This window comes from Colobus angolensis, unplaced genomic scaffold (genome assembly GCF_000951035.1).
Source record: "Colobus angolensis palliatus isolate OR3802 unplaced genomic scaffold, Cang.pa_1.0 Scaffold71, whole genome shotgun sequence".
Lineage (NCBI taxonomy): Eukaryota > Metazoa > Chordata > Mammalia > Primates > Cercopithecidae > Colobus > Colobus angolensis.
Genome location: NW_012120821.1, coordinates 6,612,967 through 6,628,863, shown reverse-complemented (window position 1 = coordinate 6,628,863; position 15,897 = coordinate 6,612,967). Strand labels below are relative to the sequence as shown.

Below are 15,897 nucleotides of genomic sequence, written 5' to 3'. Positions count from 1 at the left end.
CTGGGAGAGGGAAAGGATGGGGAAAATGGCTGCCTAGGAGTCTCCCTCTACACCCTGGGTTCATATCAGACCCCATCCCAACCATTTGCCTCTTCTATCCTTGGAAAATGGAACTAACAAACAGAGGGATCACAATAAATTAACATTCTAATGAGCATGTATGGATGGACATATGTTCATGTGCAATGGGGGAAGGGACGAGGGGGTGACACCATCTAAAGTGATTCCCCACCTCAATCTCCCAGCTTTCTCCTTTCTCCCTTCACCCTAAAGCCACCATCCAATCAGATAGAAAAGTAAAGGTCTAATTCGCTCAAAATTCCTCAGGTTTTACAAAACTCACAGGACAGAGTGGGGAGACAGGGGGACAGGCAGCCACAGGAGTAGAGCTGGTGGAGAGGGGCTATGCTTCTGTCTCCACTTGAGACTGGCTCTCTGTAGTGTTGCTCTTCTGATCCTCCTTCATCTCTGTGTCAGTGGGATTATCTCCTGAGGAAGCCTCTGGCTTGACCTTGTTCTTCTCCTCAGCTAGCCTCTCAAACATGTTGGCGTAGAGCTTCTTTTCCCAGGCAAGCTGCCTGCAGATCTGCTGCTGGCACACAGCCAACTGGGCCTTGGTGGTTTCATTGCTTGGGTAGAGCTGCAGGACCTTCCAGAAGTCAGCCCATGCCAGTTCAAAGTCATTCACAACCAAGTTGTCCTCTCCCCGACAGAAGAGGCCCTTCTCATCATTGCTGTCCGGTTCTAGGGCCTTGTTACAGCTTTCAATGGCAACAGAGAAGGCCTGTAGTTTCAGATGACATATGGCTAGGTTGAGGTGAGAGGCCAGTTGAAGGGCTTTTGCCTTCTATGCTTCCTCACTGGAAAAGCTAGACTCATATTTCAGCCAGGACACAATCTTCTTAGACTATAAAAAAGCTTGCTTGTATTTGCCTTACTTGAAGTACACAGTGTCCCACTCTTTCACTGTGGTGCTCTGTTCCAGCTTCTCTTCTGAATTAATCTACCAAGACTCCTTCGTCTTTTCAAAACTCTTGAGGTGTAATTCATATTAGCAAGGCATTTTGTGGGATTTGGAACTTTTCCTTCCCAATACTGCCAAAAGCATAGCTGGGTTTGAGATACACAATGGGATGTTCTCCTTTCTACATGCACTGAATGGCCCTCTTCAGACCATAGGCAAATCCAGGTTCTCCCCCTTGCCTGCCTCAAAGCGGAGCTCCTGATGTTCAAAGGGCTGGTCCTTGTAGCACCCTTCCAGTGCAACCTCCATGATAGCACCCTCACTGGGCCTGGATAGTCTTCACCACGAGTCTGTATTCTCTAGGTGATTCCACCATATTCCTCTTCCATCAGATCTTCTCCCTTAAACTGAAACAACTCCACCTCAAACACAAGCGTGGCATTGGGGAGATCTTTGGAGGACTGCCTGCTGCACCGTAGGCATATTCTGGTTTGCAGGTGATATGGCATACCTCCCCCACCTTCATGGCTGCTACAGCAATGTCCCAAGCTTTGATGATCTCCCTTTTCCCAAGTCAAAGGAGAATTTATCCTTGTGATCCAGACTGGGGTCAAAGTTTGTGCCATCTAACAGCCAGCCAGTGTAGTGGACAAAGACTCGGTCCCCAATCATGGGCATCTCTGTACCTGTGCCCTCTCTCGATGACTTTCAGCATGCCTTCCTCCTGTTTGGGGCTAATGTCCACTCCCTCCATGGGCAGAGGAACCAATTGCTCCCAGGTCTCAGTCTCCTTCATCTCCTTGGCTGTCATCTCTGTGTGGCGCACTCTTTCTGGGAGCTGGCGCCAGCACCAGTGCACTCTGGGCTGAGGGCACGGGCGCTACCTGCAGGGTGTGTGGGAGGCCAGGCACTGTGGCACTGACTGCAGACTGCGCAGAGGCTGGAGCACCTCTGCCAGTCTGTAGTACAATTTGAAGTCAGGTAATGTGATTCTCTCCAGTTTTGCTCTTTTTGCTCAGGATGGCTTTGACTATTCTGGGTCTTTTATTGTTCCATGTAAATTTTAGGATAGTTTTTTTGTTTTGTTTTGTTTTCGTTTTTGTTTTTTTCTGTGAAGAATGTCATTAGTATTTTGAAAGGGATTGCAATGAATATGTAGATTGCTTTGGGTGGTACAGACATTTTAACAAAATTGATTCTTCCCATCCATGAATATGGAATATCTTTCTCTTTTTTGGTGTCCTCTTAAATCTCTTTTCTCAGTGTTTTATAGTTTTCACTGTAGAGATCATTTCTTTGGTTAAATCCTAGGTGATATGGTTTGGTTGTGTCCCCACCCAAATCTCACTTTGAGTTGTAATAATCTCTACTTGTCAAAGGTGGGACCAGGTGGAGATAACTATATAATGGGGGAAGTTCCCCCATACTATTCTCATGGTAGTGAATAAGTCTCATGGGATCTGATAGTTTTATAAATGGGAGTTCCCCTGCACAAGCTTTCTTGCCTGCCACCATGTCAGACGTGCCTTTGCTACTTCTTTGCCTTCTGCCATGATTGTGAGGCCTCCCCAGCCTTGTGGAACTGTGAGTCCAGTAAACCTTTTTCCTTTATAATTTACCCAGTCTGGGGTATGACTTTATTAGCTGCATGAGAACAGACTAATATGCTACGTATTTAATTTTACTTGTGCCTATTATAATTAGGATTACTTTCTTGATTTCTTTTTCAGATTGTTCACTATTAGCATAAACAATGCTACTGATTTTTGTACGTTGATTTTGTATCCTGCAACTTTACAAAACTTATCAGTTTAAATAGTTTTTTGGTGGCGTCTTTAGGTTTAACCAAATATAAGATCATATCATCTACAAACAAGGATAATTTGACTTTTTCCTTTCCAGTTGGATGCCCTTTATTTCTTCCTCTTGTCTGATTGCTCTAGCTAGGACTTCTAGTACTATGTTGAATAACAGTGGTGAAAGTGGGCATCCTTGTCATGTTCCAGATGGTAGAGGGGAGGTTTTCAGGTTTTACCCATTCACTATGGTTTTAGCTATGGGTCTGTCATATATGGTTTTAATTATGTTGAGGTATGTTCCTTCTACATGCAGTTTTTTGAGGGTTTTTCATGAAGGGATATTGAATTTTATCAAATGCTTTTTCAACATCCACTGACATGATCATATGGGTTTTGTCCATCATTCTATTGATATGATGTATCACATTGATTGATTTGTGTATGTTGGATCATCCTTGCAAGCCAGAGATAAATCCCACTTGGTCATGATGAATGATCTCTTTTAATATATTAGTGAATTTAGTTTGCTAACACCTTGTTGAGGCCTTTTGCATCAAGATTCATCAGAGATATTGGCCTGTAGTTTTCTTTTTTTGATGTGTCTTTGTCTGGTTTTGGTCTCAGGGTAATACTGGCTACATAGTATGTGCTGGGAAATAACCCCTCCTCTATATTTTCAGAATTGTTTCAGTAGGATTGCTATTAGTTCTTTTTAAAATTTTCAACAGAATTCAGCAGTGAAGTCATTGGGTCCTGTGCTTTTATTTACAGGGAGATTTTTAATTACAACTTCAATCATGTTACTTGTTATTGGTCTGTTCAAATTTTGGATTTCTTCATGGTTCAATCTTGGTAGGTTGTATGCATCTAGGAATTTGCCCATTTCCTCTAGATATTCCAATTTTATGGCATAGAGTTGCTTACAGTAGCCACAAATTATCATATGAATTTCTGCATTATCAGTTATAATGTCTCCTTTTTCATCTCTGATTTTATATATTTGGGACTTCTCATTTTTCTTAGGCAAGCTAAAAGTTTGTCAATTTTCTTTATCTTTAAAAAAACTTTTTGATACATTGATCTTTTGTATTGTCTTCTTCATTTCAATTTCATTTATTTCTGCTCTGATCTTTATTATTCCTTTTCTTCTACTAATTTTGGGTTTGGTTTGCTCTTGCTTTTCTAGCTCTTTAAGGTCCATCATTAGGTTGTTTATTTGAAGTTTTTATTTTCTGTAGGCACTTATAGCTATAAACTTCCCTATTAGTACTGCTTTTGCTGTATTCCATACAACAAAATGGTACATTGTGTTTCCATTATCATTTTTTTCAAGAAATTTTTCAATTTCCATCTTAATTTCTTCATTTACTCACTGGTCATTCAGGGGCATATTGTTTACTTTCCATGTGTTTGTATAGTTTTCAAAATTGCTATTGTCATTGATTGCTAGTTTTATTCCATTGTGGTCAGAGAATGTGCTTGATATGATTCCCATTTTTTGAATGTTTTAAGACTTGTTTTGTGACCTAACATATGATCTGTCCTTAAGAATAATCTATATGTTGAGGAAAAGAATGTGTATTCTGCAGTCTTTGAAGGAAATGTTCTGTAACTATCTATTAGATCCATTTGGTCTATACTGCAGATTAAGTCTGATGTTTGTCGATTTTCTGTCTAGAACATTGATGCAGTGTTGAAAATGGGATGTTGAAATCTCCAGATATTGTTATATTGGGCTCTACTTCTCTCTTTAGCTCTAATAATATTTTCTTTATACATCTAGGTGCTCCAGCATTCAGTGCATATATATTTAATATTGTTATATCCTCTTGCTGAATTGAACTCCTTATCATTATATAGTGACCTTCTTTGTCTATTCTTAGTTTTTTCTTGAAATCTATTTTGTCTGATATGAATATAGCTGCTTCTGCTCTTTTTTGGTTTCCATGGACTTGGAATATCTTTTTCCAATCCCTTTATTTTCAATGTGTGTTTTATAGGTGAAGTCTATTTCTTATGGGCAACAGATCATTGGATCTGTTTTTTGGTTGTTTTTGTTTTGTTTTGTTTTGTTTTTCTTTTTTTGGTTTTGTTTTGTTTTGTTTTTGAGATGGAGTCTCACTGTCACCAGGCTGGAGTACAGTGGGATGATCTCAGCTTGCTGCAACCTCTGCCTCCTGGATTCAAGCAATTCTCCTGCCTCAGTCTCCTGAGTAGCTGAGACTACAGGTACACACTGCCACACTGCCACGCCAGGCTAATTTTTATATTTTTAGTAGAGATGGGGTTTCACCATGTTGGCCAGGATGGTCTTGATCTCTTGACCAAGTGATACGCCTGCCTCAGCCTCCCAAAGTGCTGGGATTACAGGTGTGAGCCACCACACCTGGCATCATTTTTTTTATCCCTTCAGCTATTCTATGTCTTTTGATTGGAGAATTTTGTCCATTTACATTGAATTTATAGATAAGTAAGGACTTACCTCTGCCATTTTGTGATTTGTTTTCTGGATGTTTTGTGGTCTTCTCTTCCTTCTTTCTTTCCTTCATGTCTTTCTTTTTGTGAAGGCAATTTTCGTTGGTGATGTGATTTAGTTTGTTGCTTTTTATTTTTTGTGTCTCCATTATATGTTTTTTGGTTTAGGGTATCATGAAGCTTGCAAATACTATGTTATAACCTATTATTTTAAGCTGATAACAACATTGTTTGCATAAACAAATTAACAGAAAGAAAATTTACAAAGACTTCATGTATTAATTTTGTGCCCCTGCTTTAAGTTTTTGTTACTGTTTATATCGTATTGTAATATGTCATGAAAAGTTGTTGTACTTACCATGTTTGATTGGTAAATCATTTAGTCTTTCTACTTAAATAAGAGTAGTTTACACACTACATTTTCAGTGCTATAATATTCGGTTTTTCTGCATACTTACTATTACTAGTGAATTTTGTACCTTCAAGTGATTATTTATTGCTCATTAATGTCCTTTTCTTTCTTATTAAAGTACTCCCTTTAGCATTTCTTGTAAGACAAATCTGATGTTGATTACATCCTTCAGCTTTTGTTTGTCTACGAATGTCTTTATTTTTTCTTCATGCTTGAAGGATATTTTCACCAGATACACTATTCTAGCATAAAAGTTCTCTTCCCTTCAGCACTTTAAATATGTCATTCCATTCTCCCTTGGCCTATAAGGTTTCCACTGAAAAGGCTGCCACTAGGTGTGTTGGAGCTGCATTATTTGTTTCTTTTCTCTTGCTGCTTTTTGGATCCTTTTTGTATCCTTGACCTTTGCAACTTGAATTACCAGATGTCTTGAGTTAGTCTTCTTTGGATTAAATCTGCTTGGTGTTCTGTAACCTTCTTGTACTTGGATACTGATATTTTTCTCTAGGTTCAGGAAGTTCTCTGTTATTATCCCTTCGAATAAACTTTCTACCCATATCTCTTTCTCTACATACTCTTTAAAGCCAATAACTCTTAGACTTCCCCTTTTGAGGCTATTTTCTAGATCCTGTAGGCATGCTTCATTGTTGTTGTTTTCTTTTCTTTCTTCTTTTGTCTCCTCTGACTGTATTTTCAAATAGCCTGTTTTCAAGCTCACTGATTCTTTTTCCTGCTTGATCAACTCTGCCATTGAATGACTCTGATGATTTCTTCAGTATGCCAGCTGCATTTTTCAACTCCAGAATTTCTGCCTGATTCTTTTTAATTATTTTAATCTCTTTGTCAAATTCATCTGCTTGAATTTCTTTGGGTTTCCTCAAAACAGCTATTTTGAGTTCTCTGTCTGAAAGATCACATATCCTTGTTTCTCCAGGATTGGTTTCTGGTGCCTTATTTCGTTTATTTATTGAAGTCATGTTTTCCTGGATTGTCTGAATACTTGTAGGTGTTCATCTGTGTCTGGCCATTGAAGAGTTAGGTATTTATTGTAGTCTTTGCAGTCCGGGCTCTTTATACCCATTCTTCCTGGGAAGGCTTTCCAGATATTCAAAAGGACTTGGGTGTTGTGATCTAAGATATATCTGCTTTAGAGAGGACCCCAAGACCAGTAACACTATGATTCTTGCAGATTCATAGAGATACTGCCTTGATAGTCTTGGACAAGATCCAGAAGAATTATGTGGACTACCAGAGACTCCGGTTCTCTTTGCTTTGTCCCAGTCTCTCTCTGTGCTGAGCCACCTGGAGCTAGAGGTGGAGTGACACAAGTACCGCTGCAGCCACCACTCCTAGAACTGTGCTGGGTCAGACTTGAAACCAGCAGAGAACTGGGTCTTGCCCAAGCCCTGCTGCAACCACTCTCTGGCTACCGGCTACGTTCATTCAAGGCCCTGAGGATCTACAATTAGCTGGTGGCAAAGCCAGCCAAGCCTATGTTCTTCCCTTGAGGGTGATGAATTTCTCCAAGCCCAAGCTCCAGGGGGGTCCAGAGGTGCCATTCAGGAGCCAGAAACTAGAGTCAAAAATCTTAGAAGTCTACCTGGCGTTCCATTGCACTGTGACTGAGCTGACACTCAAACCACAAGACGCAGTGCTTCCCACTCTTCCCTCCCCTCTCCAAATGCAGCAAGCCTCACCCCATGGCCACTGCCACCTCACACCCACAGGGAGTACTACCGTACTACCACCGTGTTCCCTTAAGACCCAGGGGCTCTTCAGTCAGCTTGTGGTGAATGCTGCCTGGCCTGGGACTCATCCTTTAGAGCAGTGAGCTCCCCTCTGGCCTAAGGCAGGTCCAGAAATGCCATCTAAAAGCCAAGTCCTGAAATCAGGTACCATGAGTGCCTACTTAGTTTTCTACACACCTGTGGGGCCTACTTTTATAAACTTTTTATCCAGGATAGCTTTCTTTTTTGTCTTTGGGGCAGTGTAGTAACTAAGCAAAAAGGAAAGCAGATTTAACTTTTCTTATAAGTCATTTAAGCTTTTCATTTGCCTTTTATAAACAGTCTTTAATTTAAAATACTGAAATACTTTAGAAGCTTCTGCATATCAATAGGCATCCATAGATGAGACTAATTTGGGAAGCTTCCTTTTTTTTTCATTTTTTTTTTAATTTCAACTTTTATTTTAAATACAAGGGTACATGTGCAGATTTGTTATATGGGAATATTGTATGATGCTGAAGTTTGGAGTACGGGTTCCCTCACCCTGGTAGTAAGCATAGTATAGTACTCAATAGGTAGTTTTTCAACCCACCCACTCCCAACCTTGAGTTGTCCACAGTGTTTATCATTCCAATATTTATGTCCATGTGTTCTCAATGCTTAGATCTCAGTTATAAGAGAGAACATGTATTTTTGAATTTTCTGTTTCTGCATTAATTTGCTGAGGATTATGGCCACCAGCTCCATCCATGTTTCTGCAAAGGCCATTCTGACTGGTGTGAGATTTTATCTCACTGCCAGTTTGATTTGCATTTCTCTGATGATTAGTGATGCTGAGCATTTTTTCATGTTTGCTAGTGACTTGTATGTCTTCTTTTGAGAAGTATGTCTTCATGTCTTTTGCCAATTTTTTAATGAAATTATTTGATGTTTTGTCTGTTGATTTGTTTAAGCTCCCTATAGATTCTGGATACTAGGCCATTGTTGGATGTATAGTTTGCAGATATCTTCTCTCATTCCGCAGTTGTCTGTTTACTTTGTTGATAGTTTCTTTTGTTGTGCTGAAGCTTTTTAGTTTAATTAGATCCTTTTTGTCTTTTTGTTGTTGTTGTTGCTGCAATGGCTTTTCATACTTAGCCAAAAATTCTTTACCAAGGCTGACTTTGAGATAAGTATTTCCTAGGTTGTCTTCTAGGATCTTTACAGTTTGAGGTCTTACATTGAAATCTTTAATCCATTTTGAGTTAATTTTTGTATATGGTGAAAGGTGGGGGTCTGGTTTCACTCTTCTGCATACAGCTAACCAGTTATCTCAGTAACATTTATTGAATGGGAAGTGCTTTCCCCATGGCTTGTTTTTGTCAGCCTTGTTGAAGATCAGATTGTGGTAGGTGTGCATCTTTATTTCTGAGTTTTCTATTCTCTTCCACTTGTCTTTGTCTGTTTCTGTACCAGTACTAAGTTGTTTTGGTTAGTGTAGCCTTGTAGTAGTAGTAGTAGCAGTAGTAGTGTAGCATTAGTGTTGAATCTTTAAATTGCTTTGGGCAGTACAGCCATTTTTACAAAACTGATTCTTCCAATCCATCAGCATGGAATGTTTCCCCATTTATCTCATCTCTGATCTCCTTCTGCAGTGTTTTTTAGTTCTCTTTGTAGAGATCTTTTACCTCCTTGGCTAGCTGTATTCCTAGGTATTTCATTTTCTTTTGGCTATTGTAAGTGGGATTGTGTTCTTGATTTCACACTCAGCCTGGACTTTGTTGGCGTATGGAAATGCTGCTGATTTTTATACAATGATTTTGTAACCTGAAACTTTACTAAAGGTGTTTATCAATTCTAGGAGACTATTGGCAAGGTCTTTAGGATTTTCTAGGTATAGAATTATGTCATCAGCAAAGAGAGATACTTTGACATCTTTTCCTACTTCAATGCCTTTTATTTCTTTCTCTTGCCTGATTGTTCTGGCTAAGACTTCCACTACTGTGTTGAACATGAGCAGTGAGAGTGTACACATTGGTTCCGCTCCAGTTCTCAAAGGGAATGCTTCAAACAATTGCCCACTTAGTACGATGTTGGCTGTGGGTTTGTGATAGACGGCTCTTATTATTTTGAAGTATGTTCTTTCATTGCCTAGTCTGTTGAGGGTTTTTAACATGAAGGGATCTTGGATTTTATCAAAAGCTTTTTCTGCATCTATTGAGAAGATCATTTCATTTTTGCTTTTGATTCTGCTTATGTAGTGAATCACATTTATTGATTTGAATATGTTGAACCAGCCTTGCATTCCAGGAATAAAGCTTACTTGAGCATGTTGTATTAACTTTTCAATATGCTGCTGGATTTGATTTGCTAGTATTTTATTGAGGATTTTCATGTCTATATTCATGAGAGATATTGGTCCAAAGTTTCCTTTCTTAATTGTGTCTCTGCCAGGTTTGGGTACCAGGCTGATGCTGACTTCATAGAGTGAGTTAGAAAGGAATCCCTCCTCTTCGATTTTTTTTGAATAATTTCAGTAGGATCGGTATCAGTTCTTTGTATGTCTGGTAGAATTCAGCTGTGAATTCATCTGAGCCAGGGCTTTTTTTGGTTAGTAGGCTCTTAATTACTGATTCAGTTTCAGAAGTTGATAGTGGTGTATTCAGGTTTTTAATCTCTTCCTGATTCAATCTTGGAAGATTGTGCCCTTCCAGGAATTTATCCACTTCCTCTAGGTTTTCTAATTTGTGTGCATAGAGTTGTGAGCCCTCATTTTCAACTGCACTTCTTCAAATGAAGTGTTGTTTCTTTGGAATGTTCCATTGTAATTTTAAATTACCTTTAGTAAGATTTTGCTATTTCTAAAAGTGTTTGCTGTTTCCAGGACCTAATATTTATACATGTAAGTGTGGGCATAGCCAGAAGGTAGATTACTCAGTTCTTAAGAAAATAAGGGTCCCATTTTTATCTTGAATCCTAACTTTAATTCTCAGAACCTCTTAATCAACTTAGCCAATAATTTTTTCCTACCTTGGCACATAAGAAAAACAAAGGAGGTAAAACACAAAAATCCCTATAAATTTCTACAGGCAAAGTTTGTGTCCTCTGAAATATTGCCATTTTCTACTGGTTTCTGTCTGACCCATTCAGAAATAAGAGGCCTGTAACTAGATCCAAGCCAGTTAATTATCAGATCCAATCAGATTTTGGACCCAATTCAGTGTTTTTGTGACTTCCAAACCTAGTTTGGATCAGAAACTTGCTCAAATTCAGAAAGCTCAAAACACAAATATGTGGAGCTTTGAATTCTGAGAGAGAACTTACCATCATCCCCAGTTGCTGTGAAAGAGCAGTGGACACAATGGGCCCTGCAGGTACCTCACTTGGTCACTCAATGCTCCTGGGGGTCACTGGAAGCTCTACTTCAGATCCCACTTCTGATACCATCTGTTAAAAAAAAAAAAAAAAAAAAGCCTTAGACAAATTAAATTTAACAGAGTTTAACTGAGCAAAGAATGATTTGTGAATCTGGCATCTGGCAGCCTCCTTAGACAGACTAAGCTCAGAGAGACTCCAGTGCAGCCACGTGGTGGAAGATTTATGGTCACAAAAAGGAAAGTGACATACAGAAAATGGAAGTGAGGTACACAAACAGCCATATTGGTTACAGCTCAACATTTGCCTTATTTGAACATGATTTGAACAGTTGGCTGCCTTTGGCCAAAACTCGGTGACCGGCACAAGAGTAGGTTATTGTCTATTTAAACTTCCATTGAGGTTACTGTTCACTATGTACAGAGAAATCTTCAGGCCAAACTTAAAGTATGTAAGGAAGCAACTTTAGGATAAACTTGGTTTAACAATATTACATGTGCATATGTGTATATACAGATGTGTCTTTGTGAATATAAATATAAATATACCTATATATATAATCCTCTAAGATATTGGCACTTTTAATAAAGTTGTTATTAAATAACATTTAGAGATAAAAAACAATGAATTTGATTAGTTGAGAGAGCAGAGAAAGTTAACAGAGCTAATTCTAACATGAATACAGTTGTTTATTATATTCAGTGTGAAATTAGAATCAACAAACCCGTGATTATTTTAGTATTCACTCAGTCTATACCTGTGTACAAGTAATTGGCTCATTATATTAAAGTTGCTTTTTACTTCATTTCATGTTAACTCTAAAAAACTGTTAATTCTGGAATTTTTTAACGTTCTTCAATTTCTTTTTAATTTAATAATAATATTGTTAATGTTATCATTGCTTCTATTTTCTATGTGCTTAACATTTCTCTAGAGTTAAGCAGACCTTATCTTACACTTTATAGTGACAGTAAATTCATTTGTGAGTGGGGAAGATTTTCATTTATGCCGATGGGCTTGAGATAGACAGATACTCAAAGAGAACAACAGAGAAATACACAAAAATATACACAATACACATACTAATTTATCATCTATTTACAGAATGATAGACATTGCAATTGAGTTCATATGCCAGATACATTGAGTTTATCTCTTTACATATCATTTAAAAAACAGAATGGAAATCTTCCTTTCCCTGCTCTCCAAATCAGGATATTCCACCCAGAATTTGCTTATCTCATTGTGCTCTAATACACTGACACTCACATAGTATAGGACAGTTGTATCTACAACAGATGGTTCCAGTTAGTGATGCTAACGTTCTTGTTCAACTTTTCATAGGTGTTTATTTGTTCAACTTTAGAGACAGAGTTCAAGATATTAGTCATTTCTTGCTGCTATTCTCTGCCAGATAAGTTAATGTAGTACAATGTGAGAGTCTAGGCTTTGCATCCAGATAGACCTGAGTTTAAATCCTGATCAACTGTTTACTAGTTATATGGCTTGTCTGACTGTAAAGTGGAGATGACAATATCCACCTCCATAAGGTTTCTTCTATAGGTAATGACAGTACAAATATAGAGTACTGGCCACCTATTGGGCTTTCAATATATATGTGTCTCTTGCCACCACCCTCTACAACACCCACACCACCCAACACCCACCCACATCCATCCTCTTCTCACACTTTCCTTCCTGTCATCTGTGAACTGGGCAGCTACATAACCAAGAAGATTTGAATTACACCTAAACCAAAATCCAATTATTATAATAGAAGTATTTATTTATTCTGAGTGCACACTATTAATTAGCAAAACAAAGAACGTAAACCTAAGGGCTAATATATTTGGATCTTTAGGTAGGTAATATTTGAGATGGTCTTAGAAAGTTGATAGGATTTAGACTGAAAGACATATGTAGAGAAGCATTCTGTACAGAGGAAACTGTTTCAGGCCTAAAGCACAGCATAGAACAAGGAATGATTCAATTTATCTGGAATATAGGGTGTATGTGGTAGAAGATAAAACTCAAGAATGAATATAGGCCTGTTTTGTCAAGGATTCTGAGCACCAGGTTAAGAAGTTTAATTTGATGGAAAATAGGAGTTATTGATATTTTCTAAGCAAAGGACTTTTGTTTTAGGAGGATTTCTCTGGTGTTAGCATTTGGGATATATTCGTGCTGGAAGAAACAAAAGTGAGGAGGTCATTTAGAAAGTTATTAGTGTGGTTCAAGCAAAAAGCAACAAAACCTAACTCTCACTCATTACTAGTGGTAATGTAAATCAGTACAATCTCCATGACAGGCAACTTGGCAATCTCTACTAACATTACAAATGCACATACCATTTTCCTTAGCCATTCCACTTCTAAGAATTTATCCTCAGATATATTTTCAAATGAGTGAAGTGATGCATATCCAAAGTTATTCATAATAGCATAAAACCTTAATAAGAACTTGAATAACTTATAGCACATCCATAGTAAGAGAATTACAGCATGTATATACAATAAAAATGGGGAAGTCCCTTGTGTACTGATTAAAACAATCTCTAACATGTATTAAATTTTAAAAAATTAATGTATAAAATTGTGTACCATTTGCTTCCATGTTTTAAAAATAAAAATAATTCTGGAAGAATACACACACACACACACACACACACATGTACACAAATGATATTGGTGGCTTCTTGTTGAATCCAAAATAAATATTAAAAGCAATAAGGCCTAAAGTCAAAGTGGTACCTATAATATTGGAGAGATAACTTATTAGAAATTGATAGTGGGAAAAAATTTATAAAGGAAGAATATGGACTTAGAAGAACAGAAATTTGTAGAAAGCCTAGTATTGAATAGTATTATGTTATAGCATGAAGGAGATAAGTGTAGATTTCTGTGCTTTAAGCAGAAAGAAAATTTAAGAAATCCTGTTTGGAGAATATAATTGTCATCCCAGTTTTGCCAAACAGGCACCAAAATACTTGGAGATTTATCGTTTCACACAAAGTCACACAAGTGATGACATACTAAAAACAAAAAACTTTCAAACTAAAAGTTTTATCTAAAGCTTCAATGGAATAGATATTTAGACAAGTAAGCCCTCACAGATGGAAGTGCCTTCTTCCTCCCTCACCAGTTACCCATGTACCTTCCCTAATAAAGTGAATGTTCTTATTCAGCAGGAAATATTCCCTAGACATTAGTGTTTAATGAAACCATTTATTAAAATTCATATAATTCTTTCAAACTTCTAAAGTATCTGAGGTTTTCCTAATTCTGATAATAATATTCAAGCAGAGTTTTAGAAATTTTTCTTTAAGTCAGTACAAAATTTTGATGTTTAGTCAAGATTGAATCTATGGTTTAGATTTCATGACCTCATTAACTCTCCTTGTGCCTCTTATGTGCAGTTCTGGGTACTTACTATTATGTGGAAGGGTTAACATTTTTAGAAGGGAAACATTTATAAACCCTACTTCTTTTTAACAAGCTGATTTAGCTAGTTCCTAAGATAATTTACTTTCAGAAAGTATAACCCTTCACTATATAACAGTATTAACTTATAGATTGATTTATCAATAAGTTATTTAAAGGAGTTATAATTTAAAGCAAGAATAACAAACAATAAATCAAATATGAGTCTACCACTGCAAAATTTTTAATAGATATCTGGTTTAGTTACAGTATTTTATGAACTTCTCACCTTTTATCCCCGGAGTTAGAAACTTCTATCAGGGTATTATTCTCACTGCAGTTGAAACAGCCCTCCAGATGCCAGCAGCTTTGGCAGTAGGTGTCCTCTAGTGCTGACTCATAAAGGTTTGAAATTTTTTATATTTCTGGTCTTTCTCCCATCTCTGCAGAGATGCCTTTCTAGGTATCTTGCTTTTAATTAAGTCTTTATACAGTACCTCACCTGACTCTTGTATCTGGGTCAGTCTTCTCATCCCTGCAAAGTCCTGGGAGAACTATTTCACTTAGATTATCCCTGTGCCAAACTTTACTTCTTAAAATGTCTTATTTCAATCAAAACAGATGTGGCTTGCATAGGCCCAGTCAAGCCCTAGTATTTTCTCTCTAATAAAGGAACAGTTCTTGGGTGACTTTGTTAATACTTAGCAAGTGCTCATTCTTTAGCATTGTTCTTTTTGTCCTTTGAGTCTTTACTCTCTACTTAAAGAACCGGGCTTCTGAACCAAATTAGTACTCTCAAAATTTTTCAACATTTCACAAACCACTTCATTAGAGGGGCTGTCTTAAAATAAATAAATGTTTTAAAACTGTAAATGTTTGAATATTTAGAAGCTTAACAACAAAGGATTTCTATTAATTATTCATTTTTAAAGCTATCATAAGGTATAACCGTATTCATGATTCCATCACTTTCTAACTCTAAAGGAACAAGAACAGCTTTTGTCTGGCCTCTAACTAACTGCAATAGGGTCTTTCAGAATAATATAGAAAGAACATTACAACAGCATGAGCAAGATACACAATTCAAAATTAGTTGAAAATTGGTGATCTGAGAACTGGAGATGTTCTCATGACATGTGAATATTTGTTCAGCAGCTAAAGTAATAGCAATGCATTAAATCAATAGAATTACTTTTGACACCTAACAGAAATGTTAATTGATCATCAATCATTAGCTTGTAATTAAAGGGCTGAACTTGCAGTTCTGAAAGTATAGCCAGAAAAATTAAGTGAGAGACATGAATGTTATAAAAAAGACAAACTGCTCCAAGATAAATTGCTTTAAATTACATTGACCTCATCACCGTACCTTTGAAACCTGTCCCTAATTGAGATCAATTGATTTACCCTTCCAGCTTTCCTTTAAAGCCTATCAGATCCTAAATTCTAAATGTTAAGAACCCTTTGCCAATTTATTCTGCAATTGAGCTTTCCTTGAGATTCTTAAGTGATGACTAAGGCACAAGCCAGGTAGAAAAACAGTGCTCAATGAATTTAAACCCTAGAAATTAAGGTGACATCCTTTTTCTCCCCGTGGAGAAGGTGATAAAGTGAAAGTAATTTTTCACGTAACTAAATATGAAAACCATGCACAAAAACATGAAAGACAACAGACACCAAAATGAGCTGTGAGAGGGACAAACGTGCCAAAATTTCTAACACCTACCCACACCCAGAAGAAAAAGGT

The 15,897-nt window shown here is 37.3% G+C and overlaps 1 protein-coding gene and 1 pseudogene across 3 annotated transcripts in view; one reads left to right on the top strand and one right to left on the bottom strand.

The window, feature by feature from the left end:
• NDST3 (N-deacetylase/N-sulfotransferase (heparan glucosaminyl) 3) overlaps positions 1-15,897 on the top strand; it is a 217,330-nt gene that overhangs the window by 154,581 nt on the left and 46,852 nt on the right. The window lies entirely within an intron of this gene.
• On the bottom strand, positions 404-1,913 carry LOC105501413 (annotated as a pseudogene). Its single transcript, XR_001000190.1, has one exon. The product of XR_001000190.1 is annotated as a peptidyl-prolyl cis-trans isomerase FKBP4 pseudogene (transcript).